At 40.2% G+C, this 13,875-nt stretch overlaps 1 protein-coding gene across 16 annotated transcripts in view; it reads right to left on the bottom strand.

The window, feature by feature from the left end:
• SLC9A9 (solute carrier family 9 member A9) overlaps positions 1-13,875 on the bottom strand; it is a 763,188-nt gene that overhangs the window by 83,074 nt on the left and 666,239 nt on the right. The window contains exon 15 of one of the 16 annotated variants that reach the window (XR_006222103.1): positions 320-1,000. The exons of 14 other annotated variants lie outside the window; for them this stretch is intronic. The gene's annotated coding sequence lies outside the window, so the exon portion shown is untranslated. Of the gene's footprint in view, positions 1-319; positions 1,001-8,420; positions 9,818-13,875 lie in introns of those variants that run through there. One more of the 16 variants, XR_006222100.1, reaches the window with a different exon arrangement.

The following is a 13,875-nucleotide window of genomic DNA, read 5'->3' as shown; positions in this document are numbered from 1 at the left end:
TCTCTTTCTGCTCCTCCCCAACTCATTCTCTCTCTCTCTCTCTCTCTCTCAAAAATAAATAAACATTAAAAAAAATTTAAGAGTTCAGGTTTCCAAGTCCTGCCCTGGAGATTCTGATTTGTCAGGTCTAGGAAGTGGCCTGGGACTCTGTATTTTACAGATAGTCTATATTTTAAGCGCCCCAGATGACTGGTGATTAGGCAAGGTTGGAACACGATTCTCTCTGGAGTGTTACCCTCCATAGGAGATTCAAATTTTAAATAGGAAGAAAAAGAACATAGTGTCTTACATCTACAAAGCCATCATTTTTAGGGTGAAGATAGTTATGAGGTAAGCCCATTTGGCCCAGAATCCAGGCTTACCTAATGTAATGACCTTTGCCATTTGTTCCATCTTGTCTGGGGGATGGGTCGGATAGTTGGCTCAAAAAGATGAAGACTTGATGATGTTACACCTGAGACTGAATTAATGAAGTGTCATGTCTGAGCTTGTGTAGGAAGACTTTGTGTATATTGGGAGCATTTGCATGTGCTTGTATGTATAAGTTTGACAAGTGGTCTTGCTATCTGAATAAAATACTCATCACTGCACAGCTGTGTCAAGAACAAAAACGCATTTAGCTCTCTATAGGCTTTTCAAGAATATACTCTGTGCTCTTTCATTTATAAAACATTTCCATATGTCTTATTTTCTCCTTACAACTGTAGGTAGGAGCTATAGTCCCATTTTACAGATCAAGAAATGTATAAACAGATGGTTTTTCAATTCTCTTCTATTCTTACCTCCTTTTCCAGGGTGCATTTAGCTTCCAGTTCTGGCTTGCCATCAGATAGTCAGGGATCAATGACAGGTGGGTGGGGAAAGATAAGTACATCCTGTAGTGGAAGCCAACCTTGCCCTCTAAGCCCATACATGCCTGCAGAAAACCAGGTCCTACTTACTATTGACTTTCTGAGTCCCACACTGTTATTTGAGTCCCACGCAGCATCCATGAACAAAGCTAGTAGAGGATACACAAAATTTTACATATCCTATCACTCTTTGCTTCTAATATACAAATTACACCCCTTCTGCTTTGTTTCCCAGGAAATATGGCCTAACAAATTGACTGTGTTTTCCTTCTTTCCTTTGCATATATCACATTTCACAATTGAACACTGACTGTCTTGCCATTTTGGGTGAGTCTGCGATGAGCCATTCTGCAGAGAGCTGGCTGGAGGTTCAGGTTGGAGGAAGGCTCTAAGAGCCCAAAAAAGAAGACTTCTTCTCTGAGCTATTTCATCTCTCTGTTCTCTCTACCTCGAGGGAGGACTTCCAATTTTGTACCAGGCACTTTCAGAGAACATAGGAGTAAGATCCTGTCTTTGCAGCAGTCACTCTATTTCAAGAACAAGCTATCAAGATGGCACCTTCTACTAGGCTATTCATGAAGTTATGGTTTTAAAATAAAAGGCAGAAACCCTCTTTCTCTACACAGATGAACATATACTTCTTTGGTTGACAATTCTAACCTTTACCATCTTAAAGGAAATTGCTCTAGACAACTGCTGGGGCAGAAAGAAAGCAGCAAATGCTAGAATAAACACCTGATGCATAAGCAGAATTGCCTGCAAGAAGCCAGCAAGGAGTGACCGTATCCCCCTTCGGCCTGGTCTCTGAGCTCTGCTACTCATATGTCTAATTGGTGAATGGCTCTCCTTTCAAGGCCAAGCTGGTATGTCCCTTTCTCCCAGCAACTTTCTCAGACATGCCATGCTGAGCTGCTTCAGTTCCATGGCTGTTCTGTAGCACTGTGTATCTATGTCTCTGGGAGCATTTATCACATTGTCTGGAAGCTAATTGTTTACATCTCCATCTTCCTCTAAGCTCCTTGAGGGCAGGAACTTTATTATTATGTAACAAAATATTTATATTGTAGAATGGAAAAGGGATACATCAAACCTCACCAATCCAATATATAGCCTAATGGATCATTATAAAGCAAGGAAATCACCCAGACCAGGAAACAGAATTTTGTTACCCAGACCTGAGGCCCCTTCCAGGTATCTCATCCTAATGCAAACTCCATTCTCTCCCTACAAAGAACTACAATCCTGATTTGTACACTAATCACTTCCTTGAGCTTTTTTTCCCCTTTAATGTTTATTTATTTTTGAGAGAGAGGGAGAGACAGAGCATGAGCAGGGGAGGGGCAGAGAGAGAGGGAGACACAGAATCCAAAGTAGGCTCCAGGCTCTGAGCTGTCAGCACAGAGCCCGATGCGGGACTCGAACTCACGAACCGCGAGATCATGACCTGAGCTGAAGTCAGACACTCAGCCGACTGAGCCACCCAGGCGCCCCATTAAATGTGTTATTTCTTTTAATCTGTAGATTCCTCCTCCACCCTTTTAACTTCTTTAAAATTTATCTGCTGAAGAATCTAGGCAATTTGACCTGTGGACTTCCCATAGTCTGAATTTTGCTGATTGCAAACTCAGGTGCTGCCCAGCATGTTCCTCTGCCATTGGTACTTCCTGTAAGTTCCTAGCTGGATCCAGAGATTGGATTCAGATTCTCTTCCATCCCGTTGGCAAGACTAAGAAAGGCACCTCATATCTGGTTGTGCCTCTTTGTGTGATTTGAGCAGCCTCTAATGTGTAATACCTATATCTATTTGCTCACTGGGGATTGCAAATAGTGAAATTCTAATTATATATTTTTTATTATTTTATTAGTAGAATCCTTTTATAAAGAGACATTTTTCATTTATTCTATTCAGATATTCAGTGAATAGTCAAAATAGGAAAGACAAGATAAATGCTTGATTTATTCCATCTATTTATCAGTTTTCCAGATGTTTGGTTATCATCCTCTGAAAAGGACTGATTCTTTGTTTAAATATCATTATAAAGTAATGAATTTAAATGAATTTGATTGCAATTATTATCATTGTTGAAATGCAAACTGACCCATAGTTGGTCAATGGGAGTCTTTTCAAACTGACTGCTGAGTCCTATTGACATGATGCCAGTATCTTTGATAGATAGCTTCTTTCTCATCTGTATGACAACTTGTTCTAGGCTCATCTTGAACATTGCTTGTTTCTGACCTCAGACCAACCATTTCTCCAAAATTCTCTGATTTCTTTTAGTGAGAAATGGTATTTTAACAGCAAAATCTGGGTGCCAAGGGTTACAATTTATAGTGAGGTACTGTTAAGTGTTCAACAACTGACTCTTTTTTTTTTTAAAGCTAGATTTGTAGCATTTCCCAGTTTCCATGGTATAAACACTCCCATTATGGCTGATTTCAATATGTCAACATGAAGTCCCTGAATGTGGAGTTGGGACAAGATGTGTACAATCTGTTCTCACCAGTTAGTGCAGACCAGCTTCAACATGCCACTGGTTATATATCTCATGAGTTACTATGGATACGTCCAATTCCAGTTCAAGATTCAAGTTCTGATTCTCAAGGACATAAGGAATGGTAGAATTAGAATAGTCCATAATTACTCATTTGTTTTATCCTTTATTAAATATATAGTAGTCTCAGAATAATAATAATACTGATAGAACCACCATAAAAATTACATGATACTTTAAAAAACTTCTGCATATCCTCCCTATATTCTAATCTCTCATTTAAAAAAAAAAAACCCTATTGTGCAACTATTATGTAGTTATACTATATCTACATTGTCAGATCATATAGCCATTACATCTACACCCTCTCTCTTAGCTCTTGTTTAGTCCTAGCTCCCTGGGTAACTATATACTTAATGCTCACCTTCCTGCCTTATGTCAATGTTTTTCTAGTCATTTTGATTGTTTGAAGCTTGTTTTTTATTAGATTCCTCAGGAAGAACTCATGGAAAAATTCTTGAGTTCTTGAATACTGATACCAAATTGTGCCTTTTATATTTTGAAACTCTGTTTTTCTGGAAACAAAATGATTGGTTTATCACTTTCCTTATTTGATTATCTTACATATGTTTCTAGTTTTTTTTTTTTTTTTGACATAAGTAGTTGCTACTGAAAAACATAATGCAAATACAATTTTCTTTTCTTTATAAACCACATGGGCTTTTTTTCTAGATGCCAAAAAGACATTTAATTTAAAGTTCATTAATTGTAGTAAATTTTTTCTGATGTTGGTTGTTCTAGGTTGATAGTCTCAGGTACATGGTGTGATCTTTAAAATAGGTAGTTCCAAATGTTTTCAATGTGTTGTATTTCAGCAAAGTTATCCTGCATTAATACTTGTTCTGTTTCTTTGCTTTGCTTTTTTTTCCTCAGAGACTCCTATTTTCTGGATGTTTAATCTTTGGCTATCTTCGATATTTGTCACTTTCCCTTGAATCCTTTTTACCTTTTTCTTCATTTCTGTTTGATGTAAAATTTTTTTCTTTCTTTTAACCTACTATTAAGGTATTATCTGTTGTGTTTATTTACTTTTTTATTTCTTCTAATTTACTATTCATTTCTGATATGAGCTTTTTCTTCATTTTAAATTACTTTCAGGGTTTTTTTCTAATTCTGATTCATGTTGTTCCTTTATGTCATCATTTTCTTAATGTTTTAACTTGTTTTATTATAGCATATTATAGTTTTGACCTAGTTGTGGCATGTCCCTCTGGCATGCTTTGACTGTCAATAGGGATATTATTCTGTTATCTCCTTTTTTTCTTACAATAACTCTCTATGGGATTTGACTTCTGTACTTTTTTGTTGTTGTTTTTTTTTAATCTAAAATTAGTTTTCCTTAACTTATAGAAGGAGGCAGTATTCAGGAAAGCTTTTTCAACTTCATAGGGCTCTCTCCTCTGTTGTTCTTATATAGTGGTAAGCATGAGATTTTCTCATCTGTTTTCCTCCTCAGCTGATCTGGACCTTGTCTTTCCTTCGTCACTATTGTCTTTGTCCAGCTCAATTTTGATTTTACTCCGGGTAGCTACTCTTGAGTGCAGGACCCTGATCTTGAAGGGCACCCTGGTGGATCCATTTTGAGAGCTCCTGACTGCTCCAGCCCTTCAGTCCTTCTTACTGGGACCTTTCATTTACTCCTGGTAGAGAGGGCAATACCCCCACCCCCACTCCCACTCCAGTTTCAGAGATGTTTATCAAATTAGCCCAGCTACCCTCTTCAGGAAATACTATTGACTATTTAGGAGTTCTTCTGTTTTCAGGTCCATCACATACTACCCTAATTGCTTCCTTTTCCCCATTTCACAGACACTTGTGTTAATGGTGGTTTGTCTCTACTCACTGTAACTTGGGCTTTCTGAGAAAACTTGTTTTCTCAAAACTAGTTTTGATTTGAATGTGTCCATGGATTTTTGGTTTTATTATCTAATTATTCTGCCTATTTTTATGTAGGCATTTGGAGGGATTGAAAGACTGCTGTTGATGCTTCTCCCAGAATGGAGAAGTGGTTCTTCACCTTCCTGGCCTTGGACTGAGAGCTTTGAAAATTTGCCCACATGCTCATCATTTGCATACAATTTCACATGACATTTCAAAGTGTTCCCAGAGGTCTTGAAATGCATCCATGCTCCCCTAGAGGTCCTGAGCTAGGAAACTCTGGTCAGGAGCAATTAAGTATTAAGAATGAGGACAGACTAAAGGCTGATAAAGTGGGGTACTTTTCACACTATTTGTATTGGAAGTTGGTTTTCTCAGTGATATCTCTAAGATCTACCTATCAAATGTTAAGATAATTCTATTTGGTTCTTTGGTTCCAGACAGACAATCCAGGGACAGAAAAAGGACGGTGGAGTTTGTGGAAAGTTTAAAGGAAAGACAAGAGTGGTAGGATGCCGAAGCAACCAACATAAGTAGGGCAAGTGGACATCAGATAAACAAGGGGAATGTTGGAATCATGAGGCTGGAGATAAACCTGAGAGCTCATTTGATCCACAGTCTTAGTTCTTAATAGAAAAGAAAAGTCTAAACCTGGGGTTTCTCCAAGTGTGGTTACTTGACCATTTGCACCAGAATTTCCTATTTTGCTTGTTAAAATGAAGATTCCCAGGTCCTTGAATATGACCTGCTTGGGTGGGAGTTCTACTAATCTGCATTTACCAATCCCCTAAAAACCACTGGTCTAAGTGATGCAGAGAAGAATGGCATCTGGTCTCATGAAGGACTCTGGATGTGGAGGTGCCACATCTATGAACTGCATAGTATTATAATAATAATAATAATAATAATAATAATAATAATAATATTTATATCACCTTTACTCTATTATTGTTTTTTTCCCCTACTATTGTGTCCTCAAGAATTTTCTCTTTGGACACAGGAGATCAACAGATTTCCAGTGATTTTTTCTGACTATCACATGCATTTGAAATCCACTGTGCCACACGGAATGCTACATTTGGCTCAAGTTGTTTTGAGAGAAAAGAGTTCTGGAGTAAAATGTTGCTGCTATTCACATGGAGTAGGTCTTGGCTTTTAGTGGCCTCTGGTTAAAGGAACTGCCACCCAGATCCAGACCCCCTCTGTCAGCTCACAATGATTTGACAACAGACCTTTATGGGTCACTTCCCTGGCGGTGTGTCAGAGAACTGGGCTTTGAGAAGTAATTCTACTCCAGCATTCCAAGTCTTCACTCTGGTTTGGAGGGAAATTTCTACTTGATTTCTTCCTCCAGCATTGATTGCATATGGTTTTATGAATGTTGGAGCCTCAGCTGGCTACCCCAGAATTCACATTTAAGACATAGGTGGCCAGCCCCGCCCTAGCCCTCTCTCAAGTCCCAGAAGAGTGTGTGTCTGAGGGGGACTGGTCTCCATGTAAGCATGGACAGGGATTCCTTGGGAATGCATAACTGTTCTCATCTTCTACCCCTGGGGAAATAGGAACAGTCCATTCTGTATCGGCAAGTGGAGCCTATGGGTCACGACTCTCAGAGCATGAAGTTAAAGTAAAAACTACCTTCAATACTTTCATGGAAAGGGAGATAGCAGACACCAAATACAGATGGCTGAGGTTCTGGCTGCTGTGATTGTTTCTCAATTCGAGCAAAAGTCTCCAACTCTTTATGCCTTGATTTTCTCATTTCTAATAAGACACATGGTGCTATGTTAGGTGTTGGTTGGGTAACTATTTAGCGATTGCAATTACCTTGTGTATTTGTTTCCCAGGATGCCATAGCAAAATACCACAAACCACGTGGCTTAAACAACAGAAATGTATCGTTTCACAGTTCTGGAGGCTGGAAGTCTGAGATCAAGGTATTGGCAGGCTTGGTGCTGTCTGAGGGCTCTGTCCCATGCCTCTCTCCCTGGTTAGGGCCAGCAATTCTTGGTGCTTGTTGGCTTGTAGATGCGTTACTCCCATCTCTAACTTCATCTTCCCATGTTGTTTTCCCTGTCACTTCGCATGATTGAAGTTTTCTTATAAGCAAACTGGACCCATCCCATTCCAGTATGACTTCACCTTAATTAATTACATCTACAATGAACCTATTTCCAAATTAGGTTACATTTCAAGGTACGAGGGGTTAGGACTTCAATATATCTTTTTTTTTTTTAGGAGTAATTTGGCCCATAACATCCTGCTTCTTCTGAAAAATCCCAAGTCTTCGGTTCATTTTTAATTTTTTTCATAGTAGTTAAAAAGACAGGCTGGGTGTGAATCAGAGCTTTGCTACTTATTATCTATGAGTGGGAAAACTTCCTAAACTCTTTGAGCCTCATTTTTGTCATCCCTAAAATGAAAATAGCTTACAATAGTGACCTCACAGGGAAGAAGATTAAGTGAGATGAAAATAGATACAATTTTTAGCACAGTTTAGGGCACATAATAAGCACTCAATAAATATTAGTTAACATTATTGTTATTCTTTCACTGTATCCCTTAAGGAGTTTTGTGAGTATTAGTAATATATTTCAAACATCCCCAAGTCAATTTACTCATGAAACACCCACCACATATCCTGCAGAGTTCATAATATTTCTTGTGCTGGCTGCTGGAGCCCTGAGACAAATATTGCAAACTTTCTCTCAGAAGATTCCCTTCTATTCTTGGAGCAGTGCCCCCACACAGGGTGCCCAGGGAGGCATTGCTCGTTGTTTCCTGACAGCAGGATTTCTGTGGAGCATTTACATTGTGAGGGTCCTAATAGGACCCTAACAGTACAGGAATGACCTGTCTGTAAGAACGAGGCGCTTGCTCAGAACGTGCTTGCTTTAAGATCACCTTAGAGAAGCTCTTTCTCATCATCACATTTGTTTCTCTGGGCCCTGGTTGTCCTTGAGGCCATTCTAACCTTCCCATACTCTAAGGACACCTTCTCTGACCTTTTAGCAGACTCAGTAGAATGCATGTTCTGTGGAAGGTACTTTGGGTTACCTAAAGTACCTAGTACTTTGGGTTACCTAAAGTACCTAGTACTTTGAGGAAGACAAAACCTTTTCTTTCTCTCTCCCTCCCTCTCCCATCCCTACCCCAGAAATTCTGGCTGCTGTAACCCACTGAGTTTGTTATAGGTATGGGCATCAGGGTATGTGACATTAGGTTATTTTTGAGCTATAAAATGAAGCCCGTTCAGGAGACATTAGAAGCTTTATTTCCTTTGACTGAGGAGATACAAGAGGATAGCTCTTTGTTGTTACAGGGTCACGTGTCATAAATAATCTCATTCTCCTCTCCAGGCACATTTTTCTCTCAGATGCAATCACTTTCAATTTTTTTTTTTCTTTACCTCCACCCCCTACCCGGAAATACATTTTACAATTGCCACTCAGTACATGCCCTAACATCTGCTCAATCATACATATATAGCACTAAAAATACTTCTACGATGCACTTGGATCTATTCCTATTCCTTATCCAATCCTATCCCCTACCCTGTTCTATCCTACCCCATTCCATTCCATCTGTCTTCTGTTATGCTTATACTAGATATGGCTAGTGTGCACCAATATCCAATCCTCCTCCTTTTTCAGGTACCTGAAGTAGGTATATCAGCTTCCTTGAAGGAGGGGTGGGGGTAGCTATAGGACTAATTTTAGCCGATGTGTATGGTTCTAAGTGACTAGTGTCACTTTTACATGGAAACATAGACTGAAGACCTCTATTTCGACCAAGCCATAATTCTGTAGGGCCTGCATGCAACCTTGTTGACTTCTTCCCTGCTACCATGACCCAAGGAGGCCTCAGGCTGAGATAGTGGAGCCACAGATCAAAGCTGCTTGGATCACTGAATTGTCATGTGGAGGATAGTGGCTGTAAAGAGTCATCCACATCCTTCGTGGCCTTTAAGTGAGAGAGAAATAAACTGCTTGATGGGCCACTGAGATTTGGAAAATGTTTGTTACCATGGTATAGTCTATCCTGTTCTGACTAATACACTGCTTCTCTTCCATTTCATTTGTTGTTTAGAAATGCTGGTTCCAACCCGTTACGGGTAGCCTTGTACAGTTTGCAAATCATTTTCCCAAAGCATCTGCCACATCGATAACCCCAAAATAGAGACGGAGAGAGGGCTCTCCATAGTGGAGGGAGAACATAGACGACCACTGTCTGTCCTCAGGGTCCTAATTTCTGGAGTTGGTGGACTTCAGGAATAAGGGCTAAGTGGTTGTGTGACTAGGGTCCTAGAGAGTTAGGTTACAGTTGCTTTGGTGGGGGAGGCACCAGAGACTAGGTCCAAAGGTGACTGAGTAATGGACTTACCTTTTCTGTGTGATTTTGCCTTTGAGATGTACATGGCTCCAGACTCAGGTCTCATATATTCTTGATGCTTGAACTTCATTGCCCTCTGTTGATCTCATCTCACTTACTTTTCCAATCTTATTCCCCACACTCTTTCACAAACCTTAGCTCCTGATAAATAAAATAAAGCAACGATTCCCATTTATGTATCACTATGTTTCTGGGCCTTTGCATATGCTGTTCCCTCCATTTGAACAACTTTTCTTTTCAGCTGGCACTTGGAAATCTTAAATCCGTTCTGACACAGCTCAACTGTCACTGCCTCTGAAATCCCATTTATCTTTTATTTACGTCTCTTCTAGCATTTACCATTCTCTCCCCTATGGTTATCATAGTTCTCCTCTGATCTCATCTTGAGCTAAGCTGCTTCTCTTTTAGTTTTTCCACAGAAGTCCATCCAGATAAAAGGGTTCCTATGAACAATAACCACAGTACATACCCAAAATTAGAAAATCCACTGACTTAAAAAAACAACAACAACGAAACAAGGTTGATTTACTAAGGTTGACACGGAAGGCCTTTCTAGGCTGCCACAGTTCCCATATCCACCAAATACTTCACAGATTTTTATCTTTGAATGTTCTACTTCCACTACTGAGGATGTCCTTCCTTACTTTGTCTTTCAGGGAGACCTGTTTATTCTTTAAATCTTGTGGAATAGATTGCTAGTATTTGCCTAGCCAATATCCAGTCTCCCTTTCCTCCTTACAACAGAAGGAGGTTCTATTTCCTCAGCAGATTGAATGGCCAATGAAATGGAAAAAGTTTGTTGGGTAGAATTTCTAGAGAAGCTCCTTAAAGACAGCATGAAATTTGATGTTTCTCCATTCTTGCCTGGAACTTAAATGAGCTGTCTGGAGTTCCAGCAGCCATATAGAAGCTATAAGGTACACTTGAGGGCAGAAGCTGTATACTCAGGACTATAAAGGAGAAGGATAGAAGGACCAGAGAAATACTGATGACATCATGGAAATCTATTACCAGCTTTATATTGTTTAATGCTGGACTTCTTTTACATGAGATGAAAACTTCTATTTTGATTAAGCCATGGTTATTTAGATTTTTCTGTTATATGCAGCCAAACACAGTCCTAATGGGCATACAGCTCAATGCAAATAGTTCCTCTTTGTGTATATCCCTGTATTCTAACTAGAGGATTTTTTTCACTGGGGCTCCCACAGGCTTTCACTCAGACCTCTCTGATTACATTGATGATAATATATCAGGATTTTTTGACTATACATCTCCTCTTCTGTTAGACTGTGAGCTCCTTGAGGGAGGAACATTTTCTCATTCCTTTTTGTATCTGCAGTGATTAATGCCCCATAAGCAGAAATGAGCCTTCCTAATTGATGTTTACTGAATTTTACTGAGACTTGAAAAGCCTTTAGGGTTTTCCGTTAACATGTAAATTATTTTGGGAAAGGTATTATCTAAAGCCTAAACTTTATTTGGGATTTAGTTGGCAAGAAATAAAGTCATGGGAAATGACACTGGATGGGAGTCCTAGGGATGGGGTGAGAGAGATGAGTAGGGTTGGACTGGCCCCTGGAAGGAAAGGTGGGAAAAACTGCAGCCAGAGATTCCAGTCTGCCTGGATCTCCCAAGGCGGCTCTCCTTTGCTGTTACGTTTTCCAGTATACAAAACCTCACTCCCCTGGAAAGCCCTGAGAGGAGACGGCCTGCCTTAGGAATGCTTTACATTACCCCTCCTGCCTCTCTGAAAGGCAAAGCTTCTCTCCTGAGACTGGGTATCACAGATAACTGGCTCCTTGGGCATACTTGCAAGTCCCTTCTGTGTGCCCCAACTCTGTCCCTTTGGTCCTCCTGAACCACTTTGGAAGGGTCCGTCACTCTTGAGTTGCAAGATTAAATGAATGCATGTTTGGATAAGATGCTTTTGGGCCCTAGATCAAAGTCTTCACTGTTCAGGGTCTAGACCTCTTTCAGAGCAAGTATAAAACCTGCCTTCCCCTTCTAGTGAATTATGGGTGCAAAAGGAAAGAAGTACTGCCCATATCTGCCATATCAATACATCTTCTCGGGAGTGGAGCTCAGATGGCGTACTCAGAAACCAATGTACTGAGAAAATGGAAAGACATACTTTCTATTAAAACCACTCAGAAATTTTATTGGCCTGGACAAATATGATCCTTTGGCTAGGAAAACCCACTGGACAGCAAGTTAAACCATGTCTCATAATATGGTTATTCTCCCCTTGTAAAAATAATAAAAAATGTTTTGGTAGGTTTGTTCTGTGTGTTTGTGTGTCTGCTTTAAGAAACAGTTCCAGGGCCTTTTTTTTTTTTTTTTTTTTTTTTTTTTGTAAGTCACAGATCTGGATGTATGCCAAACCGGTGGCAGGAGCTGTCCCGCTTGCCACAGAAAAGGAAGAGAAAGCACTGAGTCGTTATACAATCTCACTCTCCTAAATCAAACCTTCCATTTGCCATGATTATTTACCATTGCTTTGTAATTGTGAGCAGACAGCTGAGTGGAGCTGGAAGTCTATTCATTCTTTAAAGTGACATAAAGTGGCACTTGGAGTCCCAAACGATAATTGTTCTTTTCTCCTTGTTAATATCTAACCGCTGCTAGGAGTTCTGTGCAAGATTCATTTAATGCCAGCTCCAGAAATTTCTGTGGGATTTGGCTCTTGGCCTCTTTTTGAAACCCAATTTGAAATCACCCCGAGGAACTGGGAAGGCTGAATTGATTGTGACCTTCAGTCAGAATTCCTCTCTAAATATTTTAGCAGTATGGAGAGTTTTCCCTCATTTACATTCCTCTGCTACTCAGTAGTGGTCATGGGTAGGAAGTATTGGCTGTTTCTCAGAAATGCGATTACTTTGAGGGCATTTCCAGCTCAACCTGAATCTTAGGAATCAGAATCTGGTAAGGAAACTAGGTCTTTGGAGATTTCCATCTTAGTGTTTAGACAAAAATTTGAAGCCCATGAAAACCACTCTGCAATGGTGGACGGGTCCTTGCTTTCAGGGCTTCCCCCACCCCACACTGAAGTGATCATTTGTGGGTGAGCTGCCAAACCTACTAAAACTTTCTGTTGATCACATGAGTGAGATACAGACAGTCACATCCTTTGGCTGTATGTGAGGTTTCAAATATCCTTGCAATCCCTGCTGATTAACTACAAAAAGGGATAGGAAAATAAATATATGCTGATGTTAATGGGCCTTTCTTTTTTTTCAAGCTTTTATTTATTTTTGAGAGAGACAGAGCGTGCGAATGCGGGAGGGGTTAAGACAGAAGGAGACAGAGAATCCCCAGCAGGCCCCACGCTGCCAGCACAGAGCCTGATGCAGGGCATGAAACTGAGATCATGACCTGAGCTGAAACCAAGAGTCGGACGCTCAACTGATTGAGCCACGCAGGCGCTCCTCAATGGGCCTTTCTATAGTATAGAGGAGTTCCTGCTATTCTTACCTCCTGATTTCAAATTCTATGTAACGTAGTTGAGTTTCTGACCTGAGCTAGAATAAAAAGCAGTAAATTTACCCCTCTTTGACCCTCTGGCTCAGAATTGCAGTGTTAATGGTGTCTAGCATTTATTAAACACTAAGTATGTTGAAAGTTCTGTGTTAAGCACTTTACATGAATGATCTCCTTTAATCCTAGGGGGTACCTCTTTCATTATTCCCATTTTATGGGTGAGGAAACTGAGGCACAGGGAGACAAAGGAGCCATCCCACGGCCACACAGCTAGGTAGTGGTAAAGCCAGGAGGTGAACTCAGGCTGCTGTACTGCCAGCTTGACTCTCTATCTCTTTGATTCTGGAGCTCAATGGACTTGAAAAGAGTCATGAGAGGTGACTCGTAGGAGGTCTTAGAAAAGACCTGCACTTTTCTGAATTCTCTGAGGCTTCTTCGGCACCATTCACACCTGAGGCCATCACGCCAATAGGTGACTGTAGCCCAGAAACTTTGTGCCAAGACTCACGGGCTTGGGTTGGGAGAATTGCCCACCATTTGGTATTTGCCATGAGAGAATTTCCTGGAGATTTCTATTTGCAAAGGTTGGATTTTTAACATTTTGTCCCATGTATCACTGGTTGTTTGAGGAAAAGGAAAGGAAAATAGGGATGCTGTAGAAGAGGAACTGAGGTCTCTCACCATCCCCAGTTTCTCTTATAGTTTTGAGTTTCCATTCA

This window comes from Panthera tigris, chromosome C2 (assembly GCF_018350195.1).
Source record: "Panthera tigris isolate Pti1 chromosome C2, P.tigris_Pti1_mat1.1, whole genome shotgun sequence".
Classification (NCBI taxonomy): Eukaryota; Metazoa; Chordata; class Mammalia; order Carnivora; family Felidae; genus Panthera; species Panthera tigris.
The sequence above is the reverse complement of the archived record's forward strand: the minus strand, read 5'-3'. Positions and strand labels throughout refer to the sequence as shown.